The following is a 24,167-nucleotide window of genomic DNA, read 5'->3' on the forward strand; positions in this document are numbered from 1 at the left end:
AATTGGTGTAAGTTCCTTCAGCTTTAATAAGCAGTGTGACCTCTCATCTGAGACATAATGCCTCCTTGTCTCTTGTCCCTTCATCAGTGTGGATGTCTTTCCACACCAACATGTTTGCTTACCCCATTGACTTATTCCAGAGCATGTGCTCACAACTGAGGCAGGGGAGGTGATAAACAGCTAAATAGCCAGAGAAACAAATCATTGTTTTCACATTTAGGATTAATTAGGGCTTGTATGTAGCTCAGTGGTAGAGCACTTTGTCTATCATGTGCATAGTGGCCCTGGGTTCAATTCCTATCACTGCAAAAAAAAAAAAAAAAAAAAAGGAGAGAGAAAGAAGAGTCAGTTGTCCATGGACAGACTTTCATGGTTGTAAGTTTTCAGGTCCCAATTCTTAACTGAAAACTTGATCACCAAGGTAGTAGGATCAAGCCATGAAGGATGGAGCCATAGGGGTTTAGGTTTGTGCACGGAGCTGGGATTTAAAGACGCATCCAGCAGGAGAAGCCTAATCTGTTAGTTTCCAAATGGAATAACTCTCATCAGTGCTTCTCTTCACTGTTAGATTCAGAACAATGACACAGATATTTGCTTCACAAGGAGGACCTGGAGAAGTTACATGTGATACACATGTGACTGAGAAATGGTTTTTTCCTGGTATTCCCCTGCCCCTCCTCCTTGCCTCCATGCCTTGGACAGCAGGCCATTGTTGCATTGCCTCAAGGTGGGGGAATGATATATTAGGATAAAAAGCAAAACAAGAACAACATAACTTTTGTGAGTTGTATGTTATGTTAAAAAACCTCTCTGAGGTCTAGACAGGATTTGAAGTACAGCCACAGTATTCTGGAGGAAAAAGGTGTGAGGAGAGTAGGGCTTTCCTGGAAGATTAGAAACACTTCCCTCTGCTAATGGGAGGAAAGATGGATGAACAGCCAGAGGATAAAAAAAGCATGAGTAGGTCCTTCCCTACTACCTCACTTTAAGAGGAGGTAGCAAGCCTAGGGAGAAAAATGGCTGTGTGCTGATGGCCTACGGAATTTCCCAACACCTGGAGTGGGCCCCAAGGTAGCAGGGAGCTGTTGAACATTACTGTGAACTGAAAGGAGGCACAGACTTAACACTGTCAGTAAAGAAGGACTAGAAAAAAACCATAGACATCTTGGTTGGTGCCTCCTCCAAAACCAGACTTAAAAAACAAATAGATCTCCTAGTACCTTGGCACTACCTAACCACACTAACCACCCTTTCCACTCCCACCCTAGACATAGATACCTTCGTAAAGGTAGACAAATACTGAAATGATGGAAGTCATGAATGACACCTCCCAATATAGAGTGCAGACTTGAAACATACATTAGGTTGATTGACAAAGGAATAAGTAAATCTTTCTTGCATACTTGAGTTTGTACACTGAAATCTTTGCATCTGGTTTGAACTTCTGGGGATGGCCTCATGGTGCAGTGGAAAGATTATTAATTGAGAATGATAGAAGCAAATTTCTGTCACTTAGAGGGTGACTTTGGACAAGTCATGAAACTACCCTGAGTCTCAAGATCCTCACCCATAAAATGTGGATAATAAAACCTCTCCTGACAATTCAGTTGTGTAGTGAGGAAAGGGATGTCACAGAGTACTGTTTGAGGCAGCAAGGCAGCCTACATAATAGTACCAAATGCCAAACATAATTAGAAAAAAATACTAGTTAATTCCAACCTGTAGGAACTTGTAGCAAAGGCTGACCAGATATTTTTCAGTTTCATTTACTCTTCCTGGCATACAAAAAGGACATTTTCCAGCCTTTGTTGCAAAGTTAGGATAGAGCCATATTATTGGATTCTGGCTGACAGGATATAGCAGAAGTAATAATGGGTGGTGCTTGCAGACTTAGCCACAGATCCTGCTGTGTGGTCTTATATATACTCTATTCTTCCCCTGTGCCAGTGTTGAAGATGTTGGCCTTTTAAGATCAATGGGGCTTGAATTCCCAGGTCACCATTTGGAGGTATCACCCGGGAAAGCTCCCAGTTTACACTAGATCGTGATGCATGAGAAACTTTCATCATGTCAAGTCAATAATATTTTGGGGGCTTTGTGTTGATGTAACCTATCTACCCTATCCTAACACCATACTATAGTAAATAATAATTATAGAACATATTGCTGTAATAGAAGTTATACGTATTATGTATGTATGCATATACATATAGATGAGATGTCTCAAAGCATGAAGGAGTGGCTCAGTCAATATCTTTCCTTCCATATTACAAAGAACATAAAAGTTCTCCTCTTGGGCAAAGATGTCATAAGCACAAGTCACGATGACATTCAAGTCTGTCTGACTTGCACAGCGGAAGCACATTCACCTAGAAAGCTGGAGGAATCTCTCACTTGGAGTTGATACCTGTATGGGTACTCTGCACTGATGAAGATGATACTCTGAGATGATACTCTGAGATGAACGTATCATCTCAGCTGCTGAGCCCTTTTCTTGCCTGATCTAGTTGGCCACTTGTACTAGTCCCTCTTCATCTCAAACTCTCTGTGGGCCCTGGCATTCTAACATCAGGGGATGCTCTGGACCTAGGTAATGAGGAAAGTCTGTTCTGTAGGGAGCACACAGCTGTTACAAAACATCTCAAAGCAGTAGGTTTTGCCTGTTTGCTTATTGCTACACACATTCCCCAAATGGTTTCAGCATACATACACATTTGCTACTCAAACCACCAGAGCAGTTGGAACCATTGACTGTACCCAGAGACTGAAACCTCACTGCAACCCTGGAAGCTGCTCATGCAGGCAGTAGTGGTATTTTCCCCAGAAACTACACTCTCTTTGTTCAGAGCTGGCTAGAGACACAGTTATCTTTGAGGCCTGGGGCTTCAAATTACCTTTGCTACAAGCCTGGTCATCACCTCTCCCTAGATAAGGCTTTATTCTAACACAGCCAGTGGGTAGGATCCCTAGGGAGAACCAGGCATTTCATTTCTCCATTAACAAAGACTCCCCCTCTTTGGGACCAGTTAGCTGGCTTTTGACCCGTGGCAGAGAATCTTGCCCAGTGGTCATGCAGACTTGGGCCACTGGTCACAGAGGATGAATGAAGAGCCACGAATACAACAGGAAATCTGACATCATAACTGAATGAAATCTCAAAACTCCCATCCTGCTGAACTCTGGTAAGTGCTGTTGTTACATAACCTTCAGATAAATGTCACTACTCTTCAGGAAAAGAAGGCATTAGTACACTTTCTATAAGTATTTTCATTATTGTGATGAAAATTGGTAACCTTAAGTACAAAGATACTTTAGCTGTATTTAGTTGTTTGACAGTGCTGGGGCCTCATGCATGCTAGGCAAGCACTCTTCCACTGGACTGCATCCCCAGCCCTACTTTAGCTCTTTTTAACTGTTGCTTTCTAACATAAAGTTGGTTTTTTTAAATCATGAAATTATTTTGTGCCGATTATAGTAAATTTTAAAGTACAAAAAGGTATGTACAGTTTTTGCATAACACTAATCAGCTTTTGCCTTGTGATGTAGTTAACCATGTATGTCTTTCTCCCCTTCATATGTTCTTGATGGAAGAAATGATAGCAATATCTTTAGTTTTGTATAGCTCATAACACCCACCACAAACATTAAATGTTTGTGAATGAATGTCATGACCTTCCATCCTCCAGGTCTGTTCAACAGAAATAACCACTAATTCCAGCTTCTTGTATATATCTCTATGGATATATATATATATATATATATATATATATATATATATATATATATATATATATATATAACAAATATGTTGTAGATAACAAACAACTGTGTATGCAAGTGCATATGTGATCCATTTCTTTCTAAAAATATTAATATAGCATGCCATATATATTAGTTTGCAATAGTTTTTTCAAATACTTTTTTTTTCTTGCAGATGGACACAATATCTTTATTTTATTATTTTTATGTGGTGCTTAGAATCAAATCCAGTACCTCACGCCTGCAAGGCAAGCATTCTACCACTGAACTACAACACCAGACGGCAATAGTTCCCCCTGCACCCCTCACTCTGGGGCGCCAGGGATCTAACCCAGAACCTTATGCATGCTAGGCAAGCAAGTCCTTTATCACTAAGCTACACACCTCCAGCCCTATTTTGCTATCTGAAAACACACACACACACACAATTTTACAATTTTTTTTTTTCTTTTTGCAGTTCTGGGGATCAAACCAAGGCCTCTATATCCTAGGCACTTTACCACTAAGCTAAATTTCCAGCTCCTGAAATCTGCTTTTTTCACTTAGGAATATATCTTGATGATATACATTAATACATATAGATATGATTGCTCTTTTTTTGTGTGTCTCACCCCATTGCAGTGCTACAGTATAAATCATTTAACTAGTCTCTATAAACAGTGTGTGTGTGTGTGTGTGTGTGTGTGTGTGTGTGTAAAGACTCCTCTGGGCTGTGCCAGCATGGGACTCCTCTCCAACATCCTTCCCTAGAATTCATCCTCTTCTAAATCAGAGATCCAGATCACAGGTGGTGGACTGCTGTCTGAGTGAGAACTTCCAAGACCAAGGACCCTGGCTGACAAGTTCGTATGCTTGATTCTTAAGAAGGAACTGAGAGGGCTGGGGTTGTAGCTCTGTGGTAGAGTGTTTGCCTCGCATGTGGAAGGCACTGGGTTTGATCCTCAGCAGCACATAAAAATAAAAAATAAAGGTATTGTGTCCATCTACAACTAATAAAATATATGTATATAAAAAGAAGGAACTGAGAGTCTTCTGCAACAATTGACATTCTGGATAGCCAAACAGATGGGCTTATGTCTTTTCTCTGCTCCTAGTAGATTCACAGTTTGTTTTTTATTTTTATTTTTTTAGTTGTAGATGTAAACAATACCTTTATTTTATTTCTTTATTTTTTATATGGTACCAGAGGGCAGGGTGATTGAACCCAGTGCCTCACACATGCTAGGCAAGCGCTCTACCACTAAGCCACAACCCTAGCCCACAGATTCACAGTTTTAACCCATTCTGCATACTTAAAATATTTTTTCTTCCTTTCCATTTTTTTTTGCAGTGGTAGGGATGGAACCCAGACCTCATTCATACTAGACAAGTGCTCTACCACTGAGCCTCACCCCAGCCAAGTCCCCAGCCTTTAAAATTGTTTTTTAACTTCAAGTTTGGGAGATTGAATTAATTATACTCCTTATTCCAAAGTACCTCCTCCTCTTTAGTCTCTTCAAGGTCCCTCTCTTATTTTATCTATCTATCTATCTATCTATCTATCTATCTATCTATCTAGTATTTGTCCCTCCTTCCAAACTATTTCCTCTTACCAAAGCAACCATTCTTCTCTATTTAATTGAATGTGTTTCTTTTTTTTGGCAGGGGGTGAGTACTGGGTTTTGAATCCAGGGGTGCTCTACTAATGAACAATATCCATAACCCCCCCCTTTTTATAACCTGTACACATATTTTTAAAAATTACTTGAATCTAATAGTAATTGGTCATAAAATATGTAATTATCATTTTTTAAATTTTGAATTTATTCTAATTTGTTATACACGAGAGCAGAATGCATTTCAATTCATAGTACACATATAGAGCACAATTTTTCATGTCTCTGGTTGTACACAAAGTAGAGTCACACCATCTCATTCCACCATCTTTCCAACCCCCTTGCCCCTCACTTCCCCTCCCTCCCCTTTGCCCAATCAAAGTTCCTTCATTCTTCCCATGCTTCTCCCCACCCCATTCCCATTATGGATCAGCATCCACATATCAGAGAAAACATTTAGCCTTTGGGTTTGGGGGATTGGCTTACTTCACCTAGCATGATATTCTCCAACTCCATCCATTTACCTGAAAATGCCATGATTTTATTCTCTTTTAATGCTGAGTAATATTCCATTGTGTATCTACACCACAGTTTCTTTATCAATTCATCAGTTGAAGGGCATCTATATTGGTTCCACTATTTAGCTATTGTGAATTGTGCTGCTATAAACACTGATGTGTCTGCATCACTGTAGTATGCTGTTTTTAAGTCCTTTGGTATAAACTGAGGAATGGGATAGCTGGGTCAAATGGTGGTTCCTCCAGGTTTTCCAAGGAATCTTCATACTGCTTTCCAGATTGGTTGCACCAATTTGCAGTCCTACCAGCAATGTATGAATGTGTCTTTTCCCCCACATCCTCACCAACACTTATTGTTGTTTGTATCCTTAATAGCTACCATTCTTACTGCAGTAAGATGAAATCTTACAGTAATTTTGATTTGCATTTCTCTAATTGCTAGAGATGTTGAACATTTTTTCATACATTTGTCTATTGATTGTATATCGTGTCTGTTCAGTTCCTTGGCCCATTTGTTGATTGGGTCATTTGCTTTCTTTCTTTCTTTCTTTTTTTTTGTGTTTTTTTTGGTTTTTTGAGATTTTTATGTATACTAGACATTAGTGCTCCATCTGATGTGCATATGGTAAAAACTTGCCCCCATTCTGTAGGCTCTCTCTTCACCTCACTGATTGTTTCTTTTGCTGAGAAGAAGCTTTTTAGTTTGAATCCATCCCATTTATTGATTCTTGATTTTATTTCTTGCACTATAGGAGTCTTATTAAGGAAGTCAGGGCTTAATCTGACATGATAAAGATTTGGGCCTACTTTTTCTTCTATTAGGCACAGGGTTTCTGGCTTAATTCCTAGGTCCTTTATCCACTTTGAGTTGAGTTTTGTGCTGGTGACAGATAGGGGTTTAATTTCATTTTGTTGCATATGGATTTCCAGTTTTCCCAGCACCATTTGTTGAAGAGATTATCTTTTCTCCAATATATGTTTTTGATGCCTTTGTCTAGTATGAGATAACTGTTTTTATGTGGGTTTGTCTCTGTGTCCTCTATTCTGTACCATTGGTCTACAAGTCTGTTTTGGTGCCAGTACCATGCTGTTTTTGTTACTATTGCTCTGTAGTAGAGTTTGAGGTCTGATATAGTGATGCCACCTACTTCACTCTTCTTGCCAAGGATTGCTTTGGTATTTTGGGTCTCTTATTTTTCCAGATGAATTTCATGATTGCTTTTTCTATTTCTCTGAGGAATGTCATTGGGATTTTTATTGGAATTGTATTAAATCTGTTTAGTGCTTTTGGTAGTATGGTCATTTTGACAGTGTTAATTCTGTCTATCCAAGAACAAGGGAGATCTTTCTGTCTTCTAAGGTCTTCTTTATTTTTTTTTTTCTTTAGTGTTCTGTAATTTTCATTGTAGAGGTCTTTTTCACCTCTTTGAATCCCAAGTATTTTATTTTATTTTGAGGCTATTGTAATTGGGGTAGTTTTCCTAGTTTCTCTTTCAGAGGATTTGTTACTGATATACAGAAATGCCTTTGATTTATGGGTGTTGATTTTGTATCCTACTACTTTGCTGAATTAATGTATTAGAAGTTTTCTGGTGAGATTTTTTTTGGATCCTCTAGGTATAGAATCATGGCTTCAGCAAATAGTGATAATTTGAGTTCTTCTTTTCCTATCCATATCCCTTTAATTTCTTTCATCTGTCTAATTGTTCTGGCTAGAGTTTCAAGAACTATATTTAATAGAAGTAGTGAAAGAAGGCATTCCTGTCTTGTTCCAGTTTTTAGAGGAAATTCTTTCCATTTTTCTCCATTTAGAATGATGTTGGCTTTGGGCTTAGCATAGAAAACTTACAATGTTGAGATATGTTCCTGTTATCCCGAGTTTTTATAGTGTTTTGAACATGAAGAGGTGCTGTATTTTGTCAAATGCCTTTTCTGCACCAATTGAGATGATCATATGATTTTTATCTTTAAGTCTATTGATGTGATGAATTACATTTATTGAAATCTGTATGTTGAACCAACCTTACATCCCTGGAATGAACCCCACTTGATTGTGGTGGACTATGTTTTTGATATGTTTTTGTATTTGATTTGTCAGAATTTTATTGAGAATTTTTGCATCTATGTTCATTTGAGATATTGGTCTAAAGTTTTCTTTCTTTGATGTGTCTGTGCCTGGTTTTGGAATCACAGTGATATCGCCTCATAGAATGAGTTTGGAAGTGTTTCCTCTTTTTCTATTTCATGAAATAATTTGAGGAGTATTGGTATTAGTTCTTCTTTGAAGGTCTTGTAGAGCTGTGTATTCATCTGGTCCTGGGCTTTTTCTTGGTTGGTAGGCTTCTGATGGAGTCTTCTATTTCATTGCTTGAAATTGATCTGTTTAACTTGTGTATATAATTCTGATTCAGTTTGGGCAAATCATAGGACTCTAGAAATTTGTCAATGCCTTTGATATTTTCTATTTATTGGATACAAATTTTCAAAATAATTTCTAATTATCTTCTGTATTTCTGTAGTGTCCATTGTGATATTTCCTTTTTTATCACAGATGTTAGTAATTTGAGTTTTCGTTCTCTTTCTCTTTATGAGCATGGGTAAGGATTTATCAATTTTATTTATTTGTTCAAAGACCAATTTTTGGTTTTTATCATTTTTTTCAATTGTTTCTTTTGTTTCAATTTCATTGATTTCAGCTCTAATTTTAATAATTTCCTGTCTTCTACTGCTTTTGGTGTTGATTTTTTCTTATTTTTCTAGGGCTTTGAGATGTAATGTTAGGTCATTTATTTGTTGACTTTGTCTTCCTTTAAGGAATGAACTCCATTCAATGAACTTTCCTTTTAGTACTGCCTTCATGTGTCCCAGATATTTTTGATATGTTGTATCAGTGTTATCATTTACCTCTAAGAATTTTCTAATCTCCTCTTTGATGTCTTCTGCAACTCATTGTTCATTCAATAGCATATTATTTAGTCTCCAGGTGTTGGAGTAGCTTCTATTTTTTATTTTATCATTGATTTCTAATTTCATTCCATTATGACCTTTTAGATTACAGGGTAGTATCTCTACTTTTTTGTATTTGCCAAGAGTTGCTTTGCGGCATAATATATGGTCTATTTTAGATAAGGACCATGTGCTGATGAAAATAAAGTGTTTTCACTCATTGATAGATGAATATTTTATATATCTCTGTTGAGTTTAAGTTATTGATTGTATTATTGAGTTCTATAGTTTCTCTGTTTACCTTCTGTTTGGAAGATCTATCAAGTGGTGAGAGAAGTGTGTTAAAGTCACTGAAAATTATTGTGTTGTGGTCTATTTGCTCTTGAACTTGAGAAAGAGTTTGTTTGATGAACGTGGATGCTTTGTTTGGGGCATACATATTTATAATTTTTATGTCTTGTTGATGTATGGGTTCCCTTAAGCAGTATGAAATGTCCTTCTTTATCTTTTTTGATTAACTTTGGCTTGAAGTCTACTTTATTTGATATGAGGATGGAAACCCCTGCTTATTTCCACAGTCCATGAGAGTGGTATGTTTTTTCCCAACCTTCCACCTTTAGTCTGTGGGTGTCTTTTCCTATGAAACGAGTCTGTGGGAGGCAGCATATTGTTGGTTCTTTTTTTTTATTATTATTTATTTATCTAATCTTCCAGTCTATGTCTTTTGATGGTAAGTTTAGGCCATTAACATTTAGGGTTATTATTGAGACATGATTTGTATTCCCAGTCATTCTTGTTTATTTTTGTTATTTAACTTGACTACATTTTTCCTTTGAATGTTTTTTCCTTTAGTGTAATACCTCTCTTTGCTGATTTTCATTGTTGTTTTTCATTTCCTCCTAGTGGAATATTTTTCCAAGGATGTTCTGTAGTGCAGGCTTTCTAGTTTTAAATTCTTTTAACTTTTGTTTACCGTGGAAGGTTTTTATTTCATCATCAAATCTAAATATTAATTTTGGTAGAGAAAATTCTTGGTTGGCATCAGTTTTCTTTTAGTGCTTGGTATATGTTGTTTCAAGATCTTCTAGCTTTCAGGGTCTGGTTTGAAAAATCTGTAGCGGTCCTAATTGTTTTCCCCCTATGTATAATCTGATTCCTTTCTCTTGTGGCTTTTCAAATTCTCTACTTATTCTATGTGCTAGGCATTTTCATTATAATATGCCTTGGTGTAGATCTGTTGTGATTTTATATATTTGGTGTCCTGTAAGCCTCATATATTTGATTTTCCAATTCATTGTTCAGTTTGGGAAATTTTCTGATATTATCTCATTGAATAGATTGTTCATTCCTTTGGTTTGTAACTCTATGTCTCCCTCTATCCCAATAATTCTTAAATTTGGTCTTTTTATGTTATTCCATAAGTCTTGAATGTTCTGCTCATGGTTTCTTACCATCTTCACTGTAGGGTCAACTTTATTTTCACGATTATAAATTTTGTCTTCATTGTCTGAGGTCCTGTCTTCCAAGTGATCTAATCTGTTGGTGGTGCTTTCTATTGAGTTTTTAATTTGGTTTATTATTTCTTTCATTTCAAGAATTTCTGTTGTTGTTTTTTTTTTTTCAGAACCTCTATCTCCTTATTGAAGTGTTCTTTGGCTTCCTGTATTTGCTTATGTAGCTCTTTATTGAAATGATATTTTGATGCCTGTGTTTGCTCTCTTATATTATCTTTTAATTCACAGAACATTTTAATTATGTACATCCTAAACTCCTTTTCTGTCGTTTCTTCTGTTGCGCTGGCCATGGATTCTGACAATGTAGTACTGTGGTTTGTTTGGGGCACTTTCCCTTGTTTTTTCATGTTGTTCATGTGTCTTCCCTTCTAGCACTGAGGATCTGAGGTGTTACAGTTTTTACCCTATAGGGTTACAGTGTCTCTGCAGGGTTTCAATACCTCTCCTTTAATGGGGAGAACAATATTAACAGATCCCAATACAAACAATATACAGCCTTAAACCAAATAGTTGTAGATGTTTACGGTTTTGTCACAATATACAGTTCAATTATTATCTACAATATAAACAATAAGTTTGCAAAAGGATCTACAGTTTCTGCTGGTGGACAAAGAGAGAACAGGAGGTGGGGTGTAGGATGAGATGTAAAGGAGATAGAAGGTGAGGATATAGTTATTAGATATTAGGAAGCATGAAAGAGTAATCTAAAGAAGTTGGCTAGTAGCAGGAGGAAAGAGAGAAAGTGATTTTGGGGAGACAAGTAAATGGGAAGACAATAGAGTACCAAAAAAACTCAAATATAAATGTTAAGAAAAGTAAAAAAAAGGAAAAATAGGAGATCAAAAAATATACAACGCAACAATAATATTCTCAGTAACCTAATTCATGAAAAGTACTTGGTTTCACAGATGTTGCTGATGTGAGGGTGGGAGAAGAGAGAGAAAAGAAAAAGAAAAGGGAGAAAAAATTTTTTGAAGGAAGTTGCAAGGATGCTTCCCTTCTCATCCAATATGTGTGGTTGTCTGCTGTTTGCTGGTAACTCTACCCTCAGATGGTGAAGGTTATTAGGGTAGAAGGTTTGGTCTTGAGGGACAGAGCTCCTAGAGGTGTGGATAGCATTTGTCCTTCCCTGATGGGAGACTGTACCCCAAGGATCTCTTCTGGGGTCTGCTCATGTGATGTGGGTGTCTGGTCTTATCTCCTTAAATCGCCTGTAGACTTCACAATTCCTGGTCTCTAATTTAGTCTCTAAACTATATCTCACTCACCCCTCTCTTTCTACTTCCCAATCAGGAACCTTTCTCTCCAGAGGTCTTGTGGGTTCTGCTCTGGGGGCTGCATACCCATAGTGGAGAGCTGTTTTGGCAGTTCAGGACTGAACTGTTTTGGCTATGGACTGGCCAGTAGCCGCAAACACTATGCCAGGTTAGCGGCTGTAGGGGGAGAGTAGGGAGCTGGGGACTATAGGTATCTTGATATTGCTTCTAGGCCCCAGCCGGTAGGAGTTGGAAGTTGCCCCAACTAAAGATGGCAACAAAGATGTCCCAAGATGGAGGTGGCTGCTTTCAGATATATGGTGTTGTGTCTGGCAGGGCCCGGGTGGCATTGGGAGGCGTGTTCAGAGGTGCAGCTCTGTGACATGCAGTGTTGTGGCTGGTGGCTGTCTCCAGACCCTGTGTGTTGTCCCCAGGTGCAGGCTACTACGTGTAGGGGACTATGGCAGTGGTTGCAGTGTCCCAAGACGGAGGCAAAGCAGGGAGCCCCATGTTGGTAGATGGGGGTCCACATGGGAGTAGTGGCCAGAGGTCCTGCATGTGGGCAGCAGCCAGGGTCCTGTGTAGGAGTGGCAGCTGGGATTCCTGCATGGGTGGGCAGCTAGAGGTCCTGGTGGGTGCTGATGCTGGTGGTCCTGCTTGGCACAGTGGCTGGGAATCCTGTGTGGGAGCAGCTGTCAGGAATCCTCTAATAACTCGCAGAGAAACAGTATTCCCACTACTTGAATCCCAGGTCATGGAGCCACACAGAATGCAGCCTCCTTCTAGTCTGCCATCTTCGATCTCCTATTCCCAGCCCTTTTAATTTTATTTGAGACAGGGTCTCACTAAGTTGCCAAGGTTTCCCTTGAATTTGTAATCCTCCTGCCTCAGAACCCAGAGTACCTGGAATTATAGGCATGTTTCACCATGCCTGGCTAATATGTATCTTTCAGTGTGTGTGAGTTGTATAAGCTGGTTGTAACACAGGTTGTGTTATTATATTGTGTGTAGCTTCTTATTCACTCTTCTAAGGACAGCAATGTATGTGTATTTCACTTACACCAGACTGCTGCTGCTATTGGCTGTCCTCAAATGCTCAAACCACTATACTACAAAATACTAGACCATTCTGTTGGTGAGCATAGAGGCATAAAGTGAATCTGAGAGCCTGGAGATCATGTAGTCTTGGTTCAATTTCCAACTAACAGGTTTGAGTAATATATTTATATATCTTAAAAGGCAGCATGATAAAAGGATAAGCTAGAAACTTGGAGGTTTAAGAGTTGGCTGGGAGTCAGGCTCCCTTAACTTCTATCGGCTTCCCAAACCCCAGGTCACCCCAAATAGTAACAAACCATGTAAACATGACGAGCTTTGCATAGCTCATAGCTTTAGGACAAGTACTTAGGCCTCTCACTTCTAATCAGTCCTTTACAGAGGACTGTGTCCACCTACACTGACTGTTAGTGGAGTACCAAGTCAATTCCCAAGATGGTCTCAAGTTAGAGGCATAATTTAATTTATGAACTAATATAGTCATCCCAAACTCAGATCCATTTGAGGTCAAAAGCAGTTTCCCCAGTGTTCAGAAATTCCTCTCTGAACTTCCTGCCACTTTCACCAGCCCCCATTCTTCCTCCTCTCCCTCTATTCTTTTCTATTATCAGGCCTGATATAGGTTGAATTGTGCTCCACCCCTGGAAGTCCTAGTCCTCAGGACCTTGGAATATGACCTTATTGTGAAATAATATCCACTTGGATATAATTAACTAAGATCAAGTCATACTGGAGTAGGATGGGCCAAACATGACTGTGTCCATATAAGAAGACCATGTGAAGACACAGAGACATAAGGAGAAAATGATGTAAAGAAGGAGTGATAAATCAATGACCAAGGAACACCAATGATAGCCACCTATCACTAGAAGCTAGGAAAGGGCGAGACAACAGATTTACCCTCAGAGACTTCAGGAAGAAACAACCCTACCAACACCTTGATTTTAGACATCTAGCTTCTAGAACTATAAGAATACAAATTTCTGTTCTTTTAAGCCACCCAATTTGTAGTACTATATGGCAGTCCGGGAGGTAAATACAAAACTATACAGTCCTTTCTGAGCCTAGACTCCATAGGGAGACTGTATTAGTCCATTTTCTGTTACTATAAAGAAATACCTGAGACTGGGTGCTCATAAAGAGAAGAGGTTTATTTAGCTTATGTTTTAGAAGCTGAAAGTCCAAACAAAATGACACTAGTTCTGGCCCCCTTATTTGCATCACCTTATGGTTGTGGTTGTCACAATGGCAGGACTTCAAGCAAGAAGAAATCACACCACTAGAAAAAGGAGCCAGAGAGCAAGGAATGGCCCATAATGATCTCTTACTAAGCTCTACTTCTTAAAGGTTTACCACCTCAACACCCCCACCCCACACTGAGGACCAAGCTTCCAATACATGAACTCTTGGAGGACAAACCACATCCAAACCATAAATGAGTCACTGAGCAAGGTTTTGACCAGTACCCCTGGTTCCAATGCCCCTGCCCAGCCAGTCTTGCTAATCCCAATTCGGGATATAACACACCATCTAATTTCCGGCTGCAGTCTGTGGCTGTCCAGATGATAGTGAAATTAGATGAACTGGTTATACTGCAATGTCTCCAACTACAATTCACTGCTCTCTGAGCCTGAGCAATTTTCCATCACACTGAACTAAGTATCATAAAGATTCCTAACTAGTGGGGTGAGAAGGGCTTGCGGTTAAAATAAAAGCTGGGCCTCCTCATTGCTTTACTTCATTTAAAATTTGTTCTGAATTTCTAAAATCATTAGGGGGAGTTAGGGAATTCACATGTTTTGCAGAGGAGTGTAAAGGTAGGTCACATTTCCCTTCATGCATATCTCTTGTCAGAGATTAATACACAGGGAAAGGAGTTTGAATTCAGGCTTGCCTGACTACTTACCTCTCTTTTTAGCTTGTTTCAACCAGCCTCTTGTTGACTCGCTCCACTAAAATTGCTCTTTGAATGATCATCAATGGCCGTTTAGATACCAAATCTAATAATTCCCCCTCATTCTTTGTTCTCATCCTCTCATTTAAAATTGATGACTTTCTCTTCTTTCTTGAAGTTGTCTCTTTGTTCTGCATTTCTGCTCTTCCAAGTCTTCCCTCTAACTCCATTTCCTTCTCCTTTTCCCTAAAGTTATATCCCAATATCATCTTTGGTCATTTTTTTATAGTACTAGAGATTGAACCCATGGGCACTTTACTACTGAACTACAGCCTCAGTCCTTTTTTTTTTTTTTTTTAATTCTCGGCAGACACAACATCTTTGTTTGTATGTGGTGCTGAGGATCGGACCCAGGCCGCACGCATGCCAGGCGAGCACGCTACCGCTTGAGCCACATCCCCAGCCCCAGCCTCAGTCCTTTTAAAAATTTTATTTTGAGACAGAGAATCTAAGTTGCTGAGGCGGGACTTGAACTTGCAATCCTCTTGCCTCAACCTCCTCAGTCACTGTGATTATAGACCTGCATGCCTGCCCAACTTCCTTGGTCATCTTGTTGTCGTTTCTCTGCTCTTTCTTGGTCATTTCATTCAAACTCCTATTTTTCTATCTACTGGCATAATTTTGCAGGGCATCTGCAAATCATCTTGGCCTTGAGCTTTTCTTTCAAGGTCCCCGTTTCTAGCTGCCTCTGGGATGTCACTATTGGTTGCCTCCCTACTTTAAACTCAACATGCCTGCAAATGGACTCAAGTTTCTCCCCCTAGAGATTCTACATATTTTGTACATCTTGAGGAATGTAACACATGGCCACCAATGCAGTTCTGACAGTATGGTGGTGCTCAGGCCACTTCCCCGCTCAGAAAGCTCCAGTGGCTTCCTACAGCCCAAAGTAAAAAGTCCAACCCTATTGTCCAATAATGCCTTGCTCATAATCCCAACCCTTCTTTACAACCAAAATGTTTTCTCTTTTCCTCCCATGTAGCCTTCATAGCAGTTAGGCTCAACTTCTTATTGAGCTCCAAACGCTCCACTCCTTTTGGCTTCCTTCCTTGCCACCTAAGTTTAGAGTCCATCTTCCTAGAGTAGGCTCCTTTACTCTATTCCTGAATTTCCTAATCATTCTCATTCTTCAAAGCTCAGTTCCAATGTCACTTTCATAAAGCCATGAATGACTGCTCTGTCCTGCCCACCTAACTAGAAGTTACTTCTCTAGTCTCTGAGTTCTCATAGCTCTTTTTCAAACCTCCTTTTTATGAACCTAACATTCATCTATGTATGAAGTTATTTGTATGAGTGATAATAAATACCATTTTTCCCTTTCTCTTTCTGATGGTGGGGATCAAATGCAGAGACTTGTGTGTGGCAGGCAAGAGCTCTACCACTGAGCTACACCCCCAGCTCTCCTTTGTTCAAATCTTAATGCAATCTTGTTTAATTCTCCTGTTGATTTTATGAGTTGTACTATTATCCTCAATTTGCAAGTTAGGAAACTGAGGCACGGAGAGTTCATCCTTATCCAAGGGTAAGTAAGTGGGTTCAAATGATACAGATGCAGTCAGCCTCCAGAGTTCAGACTTCTAACTACTACTACATGAGACACTATTTTGGTTTATTAGACAGGAAGCTCCTGGATGGTAATAACCCTGATTCCTAATGCCATCCATTATACTTTAAAGAAGTTTTTGTTTGTAGGTTGTGTGGCACTGGGAACTGAACCCAGGGGCTTTTTATCATGGAATTACATCCCCAGCATCCCTTCTTTTTATTGTGAGAGTCTTGCTTTGTTGCCAAGGCAGGCCTTCAACTTGTGATCCTGCTGCCTCAGTCTCCCCAGTTGTTGGGATTATAGGTATGTGCCACCACACCCAGGTCACTTTAAAGTTCTGAGAAAAGGAAGAGAGTTCATTACAAATTCTTTTTTTTCTCCTTACTGAGTAAATTAGTGTCTTTTATATGGTATTTGCTGCAAATACTATAGCTCCATTGCCCCACCACTCTCCATCTCTTTTTGCCCTCATGCTCTCAGCCTGTGGAAAAGGGTATGTTCCAAGGAAGGGCAAAGGGGCCTCCCTCTTCCTAGTCTAAGAAATCTCAGGAGTTCTCTAGGGCAGTGTAGACTTCCTGAGTAACACTCAAGTGGCATCCCTCTTCAGCTAGCAAGTACTCTACATTTGTAACCTCAGCTTGTTCCAGGGAATGAACTTCTTGAAATAAACACAGAGGAACAGGACTTTTTATTATCTCCAGATGGGATTGTACAGGCTTGGAAGCTGTTGAAATATTTCTGCTCTGCCTGGATCAAATTTCTGTTATCTTCCCAAAGGGAACAAAGTTTCTTTCATTGAGAAATAGTAAATTTTGTCTTAACTAATTTAAACCAACTTAGATTAAATTCCACCAATAGACCCTCCAAAATCTAGATTTTTATGATGTGCTTTTTATTTAATTTTGTATCCTCCCCACCTGATTCACCTTTCCCTCCCCCTAGTATTGGGAATTGAACTCAGGGGTATTCTACCGTTAAGCTATATCCCCAACCATTTTCATTTTATTTTGAGACAGAGTCTTTCTAAATTGTTTAGGCTAGCCTTGAACTTGTGATCCTCTTCCTCAGGCTCTTGAGTTGCTGGAATTATAGGTGTGTGCCATCACATTTCTCTCCCTTTTAAAATCAGATTTTAGGCTGCATTGGCATGTGTGAGGACATATACACACAATTGTGAAATTGTTTTTGAATCATAAATCGAGGTTTAGTTGTTGTTTTTTAAAATAAGGATTAACCTGAAAGTGGAAATACAAGGCCTTTATTTTAATTCCGTTAGTGGCAGTCAGTTGAGCAACTTCCGCACAAAAGGAGTCCAATAAACATCTAATGAATGAACACCATAAATACTTATGATTTGGGGCTATAACAATATAAAATATAATTGAAAAATGATGGTGCCACCTATTGGTGATGATATAAAATGTAACCTTATCACAGACATGTCATTTCATGTTTCACAATCATTTGTTACTTATTCCCACAGAGATTCTAAGAGTAACTGAGGAGCTACAAGGAAGGCTTGAATCATGTGCATATGAGGGAGGCACCAATGTTTCAACTGGGTTGCTTTCTATTGGGTGCCTATTAAGCACTCAGCGCGTTGGAGGATGCCAGAGAATTGAAGACTGCCTTCAATCTCCTGCCTTCAAGGATCATCTTATCTACTTGGGAAGAGACCTACCTACTAAGAACTGTCAACCGATACAACCAAATAATTAACAGCCTGACATTAAAATATATGATGTTCATTCCATGTGTATGGGTATATTTTATGTACTGTATTATATGAAAACCATACTTTCTGAACCCACAGGACAGGAATAAGATTGTTTTGTGCACAATTTACCTCAGGCCTACTATACCACAGCACCTGGCACTTAGTAGGAAATTGATAAATACTATTGAATAACTGAATAAGTCAGGTATCATAGTAAAATATATGTGGCTTATAGAATACTTTAAATCAAGACTGGCAAAACAGATCAGAAAATATGTATAATCATAGGAAATCCTATAGAGCAAGTGAATCTTGAGTTAGATTCTGGAAAATTCCTTAAGGGACTTATAACCTAATAGATTGAAACCATCAGTGCAGAGAGACCTCTTGTACCCTTGGATTTGGTTTGAATTTGAGATTTTTGTGGTTTGCTGTGCTAACCCACGCTTTTCCCTCACACATGGACTGGATTTTTGCTCGAAGTCCAAAGCAAAAGAAGAGAAGAAGACAGATGGTGGATAGTTGCAAGAATGTATACATTAATTCTACTTGCGGAAGTTTTATGGGTGGGAATAATTCCTGAAGTAGGCAAGCAGCTTGTTTTCCTTCCTCCTACCCTCCAACCCAACTGTGTGCTCCAAAGTATTCCTAAAATATTTGGCAATAAGTACTACAAATCTTAAAAATCATTGTGTTTTGATTTAGTAATTTTCCTTCTAAAAGTATGTTAAGGAAATAACCAGAAATGTGAACAGAAACTTTTTGAAACAAAGAAAATATCACTATTCAGCATAAAAGCAGTTAAATTTTTAAAGTTTAATTAAATTAAGTTTTGATACAGATATAAGCCAATTCTTACATAATATTTAAAAATATGCCACAAAATTGTGTATGTATAGGTATCCCTGAATAGAATTATAGTTGTTTAAATTTTACTCTATTGTATAAAATTTATATCTTTGAGGGGTTGGGATTGTAGCTCAGTGGTAGGGTTCTTGCTGGCATATGCCAGGCTGGGTTTCATTTCCAGCACTGAAAAAAAAAAGTTTTTGAAATTTAGTGCATGTTCTGACTAACATTCCTCTGGTTGTGCCCTGCTTTCAATGTCTTTAACTAGTCCTTGATTAGACTATATTGCAACTTCATAGAGAAAAGATTAATATATAGAAAATTGATAATAATGCAAATGCTTCCTGTCCATAGCTATGATTTCTGTTTCTGTGATGCCAACACAAATTAATTTTGTCTAGTAGATAATATAAATCTTCATAAATCAAATTCCCATTGATTTTAGCATATTAGTGATTCCCTCATTAATTAATGTCTTAAATAAAAAATTCGATGTTTTCATTTTATATTTCTCTGTAGTAATAATTTTGCCTTATTTTGAAAATAATTCTTTAACACTAAGTATTTCTTATATTCTAAGAAATACCTATTGTTTTCTACCATAAATATGTTACTAATTTTAGTAAACTTTTTAAGTATAACATGCATGCAGAAAAGTATAGAAGTTTAAAGATTAATGCATTTCCACAAAAATCAACATACCATGTACCTAAGACCCAAATCAAGGAATAGAACCTATTGCCATCCCAAAGTGCTTTTGTGGCTCTTTCCTTGTCACTCTAACCACCTTCCTTTTTTAAACACTATCCTGCCTTGCAGCATCATGGATTCATAGTGTGTTCTCTTTTGTGTCTGGCTATCATGGCTATCATTAATGTATATGGTTACATAAAATTCTGTTCTTTCATTCCCTTTGCTTTGTAGTGTTCCATTATCTGAGTAGATCACATAATGTCCATTCTAATGCTGATAGACATTCAGATTGTTTCTGGTTTGGGGGCTATTGTTAGCTAATAAGCAAGGCAGGCACTTTTACATTTACAGAGGAGAAAACTGCCACTTCTTTAAAAGACTGTTAATGACCCTTCAAAGTTGTTTTTGTTGCAGCAAAAACTCTTGGAAAAACTTAGGAAGAACCAGCCAAGGTCACCCAGTCACACTGACTCACTCTTTTAGGCAACCTAGATTAAACTTGGCTCAGTCTATACTAAGCTAAGCATACTCAGAAACATTCCTGTCCAGTAATTTTTCCTTCTTAAACATGTGCTGTAGGACCTTGAACTGAGCATGCCCAGAACTGTTGTCCCCCACCACATGTACTTTCCTATATGAATATGTATAGATTCCCCAAACAAAATCCTCATGCTTCCTTTGTTTGGGGAGAGCACTGCTTTGCAGATAACCCCAGTGCTTTTCTTACTTGATGCAGGCAATAAACTATCTCCACTCTCTTACCTCCTGGTGTGCTTTTTGGCTTTGTACTCTGCTAGGAGCCATAGCCAAGTAGTAATGATGCATGGCATTTTTGGTTGAAAGGTAACGCCAGCAAGCCATTGAGATGATATGATTATGTTAAGATCTGCATTCAAATGGATATTAGACCCCTGCTGTCTGCCTAGGCCTGCTACTTTGGAGCTCTAGCGGGATTCCCGGAGAGTTCCCATTGGTTGGGGAAGTACGGTAGGAGGGATTTCCGGAGGAGGGATTTGTCTGTTGGGGTAGTGTGGCCCGGGAGAACGCCACGTGTGTGGTTTGGCATATTTCCCGGGAGAGTGCGTGGCATTGGCGGGAGTTTCAGAAATAAAGTTTGTTCCTGCTTGAGTGGCTCGTGATTTTGTGCCCAGCCAGACTGCAGCAGTACTCACCAAAAGCAAACCCATCACATTTGGTTACACTATTATGAATAATGCACCTATGAACACTTTGTACATTTTGTATCATTTTTGCTGACTCTACCATATGTTCATTTAGACTATGAAAGATAAACCTGAAATTTAAAAAATCAATTTCCTTTTTCTTTCTATGCAACATTCCATCAATATAAAATCCTTTCAATTAACAAGTTTTGAAATTTATATTCCAGATAATTAATCCTCATTCACACATTTTGTGAATTTTTATGATCTGATAATGAGATTAACAGCTAGTGGAGAAGTTTCCACCATAAGGAAATGTAGGGTAAGGAAGGGGAAGTAGATTTGGATTTGGTAGAAGGCAGTTAAGTGTCAGGCTTTAGGGATAGGATGTAGGAGAAGCAGCAGGAAGTGTAGATTACAGACTTTTCCATTCATTGAAGTCTTGGCTACATCTCTTTGAAAAGAATCATTATAATGATTGTTAACATGATTGATTGCTTTAAAAATAGTTTAGAGTTGGCAAAGCACTTTTCTATCCATGATTGCATTTGATCTGACTCTCACGAAGGGATTGGTATTTTCATATCTGTCCTTATTTTCAATGCTTAACACTTAAAATTGGACATCACAGTTAGACTGGTGGATTAGGACTCCAATTCTTCCCCACTGAGAGGGCAGGTTCCATAATCTAAGTACATCTAGTTCATTCTTTCCAGATCATTTTGGTAACTCTCCAGTTAATACTTATCTCAGAAGTAGTGAAAGGGAAGGAATAAAGAGGCAGAAGGAGCATAAAATATGCCCTCAATTACCTCTTTTATCATTAAAAATATTGTAAACTCTAAGAGACATGTCAAAATTCTACAATATTTGATTAAAGACCAAAAAAGTGGTGTAGAATGGCAGTATTTATATTTTGGCTTTCTGCGAGTGAAGAAGACAGTGGGATAGAGTGGACTAGGTGAGGGTGGTGTGGAGATTCAGGATAGATCCAACCCAGCAGGCTTGGTAGGGGTAGGGCTGGCACTGGAATTGCCAAGCACAATCCAAGCTGGAAGGAAATTTTAGTGTACCTAAGAGTTTTGGATAAAATGGTGCAATGGACAGAAGAAAGTTCTAGAGAAGATGTGTTGAGTTTGATAATGTGAATGTGATATCAGGGAAGGAGGTTGCTGTGGTGGCTTAGCAGCAAGTTTCAAATCTTGGAGGTGACAAAGAAAGAGGCCTAGGGAGGGGTGTTGTGAAGCATCTCAGTGAATCTGAAATATTTTCAGAGTTTTTATCTGGACCTGTGCTTTGGAATATTGTACAAATATTCCAAAGTTTGAGATCTTCTAAATTGTTTTCTCAGGGCCTACTACAAAACAGATGACAGGGGAAGTAGTTATGGTCTTCTATGGATGGTCAGGCAGAATGGAATTCACTTGGGAACCCCTGACAGGTACTTTCTTGTGTACTTTGCTTCAGTGCCCTGAGAAAGGATTAAGGCTGATCCATGCCAACTCTGCCAATGGACTCACTCCAGCTAGGCAAGCTTATTGTCTTTGATAGCTTCCAAGTGTGTGTTTTCTTAGAGATGGATTTCTTGAAAAAAAAAAAAAAAAGCTATTCTTGTTGCCAAGGTATTAATTTAACAAGTTGCAAAATGCTGAAGGAGAACATGAAGATGTTTCTAGGCTTCATACTGGGCAAGTGGCAACTATTTGACACTACTCCTACACTAAAAGGACCAACAACTATGCTATGGATATGTTACTTTTTATCCTTTCTTTCTTTTTTTTGGGGGGGTGGGGTGGGGTGGGGGGTGGGGGAGGAGGTGCTAGGGATTGAACCCAGGGGCGCTTGACCACTGAGCCACATCCCCAGCCCTATTTTGAATTTTATTTAGAGACAGGGCCTCATCAAGTGCTAAGCGCCTCACCATTGCTGAGGCTGGCTTTGAATTTATGACCTCTTGCCTCAGTCTACCAAGCCACTAGGATTGGTGACTCCGTGCTTGGGTTTTTTCTTTCTTAATACTGTTTTAAATCCTTTCTTACACATTAGGACGATAGCATACTCCTTATGTATGCCCAAAGGGAACCTCTCATTTAATTTGCAGAATAAACAGTATTATTTCCACTCTAAATATATAAAATTAAAAGAACATATTAGATTAAAGGTATTAAAACTGGGTCCCTTGCTTATAACTATGCATCTATCCAAGTGTCAATCTTCCACAGAGAACATACAGTCTTGCCCTTTTACTTAATACTGATTGGGACTATTAATCTCACAACCTGGTTAGGCTCCCAGGCTGGACAGATTTCTGCAGGGCTTGGTCCCCCTACAAGTGGGAAAGACTTAGCTGCTTCTTACCCCTTGTCTTCAAAAAGATCCAGAGGATCTGTTTTACCCACAGGCTTCTGAGAGAAATGACTGATTGTCTTTCAGGAATTCAGAGTTGTTGTTTGGGGGCAGCCCAACCCTGATTGCTCAATTTTGTAGGCAGAGTCACAGATTAATCATCCATATGTGAGTTCTTCTATACTATCTAAAGTTTCTTGGATGGTTTTTTAATTTATATGATAAAATTGTAGCCTATTTAACGTTTCTAATTCATGAAGCATTTATACAAGAAAAAAGAGAAAAACAATCGAGGGGCTAGTGACAAATACTATTTGGCACAGAGTGAGATTGAGTTTTGTATCTGGGTGAATAGTTGGTGCAAAATTGTGATGCTGTGGTGTTTTGTCACTAAAAAGTGCTCCATTTGGGACGGCAGAAGGAAACTGAGATTTGCTGGGTGTACACAGGCCAGAGGAAAGTACACTGAGAGCTGCAGCTACTGTTTCAACATGTTGTCTTTTTACTTCTCCCTTTAATGCAGTTTGAATCTGACTAATCAAAAAATCTGAAATCTGAAATGCTCCAAAATCTAAATTCTGGATTTCAGATTTTTTATTTAGGAATGTTCAACTGGTGAAGTTTGTACAAATATTCCAAAGTCTGAAAAATTGTGAAATCTGAAATACTTGTGGTCTCAAGCATTTTAGATGAGGGATACTCAACATAGAGTTTTCTTGTTACAAAAGGAACACTTCCTCATTATCCAAATAGAAAACTGATGACACAGAGAGAGTAAAAAACACCTCAATACTACCAAGGATTATTAATTTCTGCACTGGTTTTCCATCTCCTTGGGACTTAATTACTAAATTAAGAGGAGAATATAGGATGGGGATGTATTTTGGTGGTAGAGCTATGGTCTAAGATGTGCAAGGCCCTAGGTTCAAAAGAGAGCACTAAGAATCATCCTTTAAAATACCTCAAATCACTTAGTGTCAAAATAGAATGTTGTTTTGTGTGTTAAGCAATAAAGAAAAATTGTAATTATAAGCCATTTTATTTAATTATTAACAAACATTTACAACAAACAAAAAAGATTCTGTTAAGACTAGAGTCACATTCAGCATGAGCAGATATTTGAAATATGAAAAGCACATGGGGCCAGAAATGGATCATATTTACATCATTCCTTTCAGATTTATTTTTGGCTAAATTCATGTTAATTTAAGGGGAGGTAAAACATAACTCATCATACCATTTAAATGTCCTCTTT

The 24,167-nt window shown here is 38.5% G+C and overlaps 1 long non-coding RNA gene across 1 annotated transcript in view; it reads left to right on the forward strand.

The window, feature by feature from the left end:
• Window positions 1-20,531, forward strand: part of LOC124094484 (uncharacterized) — a 41,087-nt gene extending 20,556 nt beyond the window's left edge. The window contains exon 3 of the long non-coding RNA XR_006852256.2: window positions 17,628-20,531. This is a non-coding gene — a long non-coding RNA (uncharacterized LOC124094484). The remainder of the gene's footprint in view (window positions 1-17,627) is intronic.
• Window positions 20,532-24,167: the final 3,636 nt, after the last annotated feature.

Source organism: Marmota monax, unplaced genomic scaffold (assembly GCF_021218885.2).
Source record: "Marmota monax isolate L192 unplaced genomic scaffold, Marmota_monax_Labrador192_F-V1.1 WCK01_AAM20220418_F8-fsc00007, whole genome shotgun sequence".
Lineage (NCBI taxonomy): Eukaryota > Metazoa > Chordata > Mammalia > Rodentia > Sciuridae > Marmota > Marmota monax.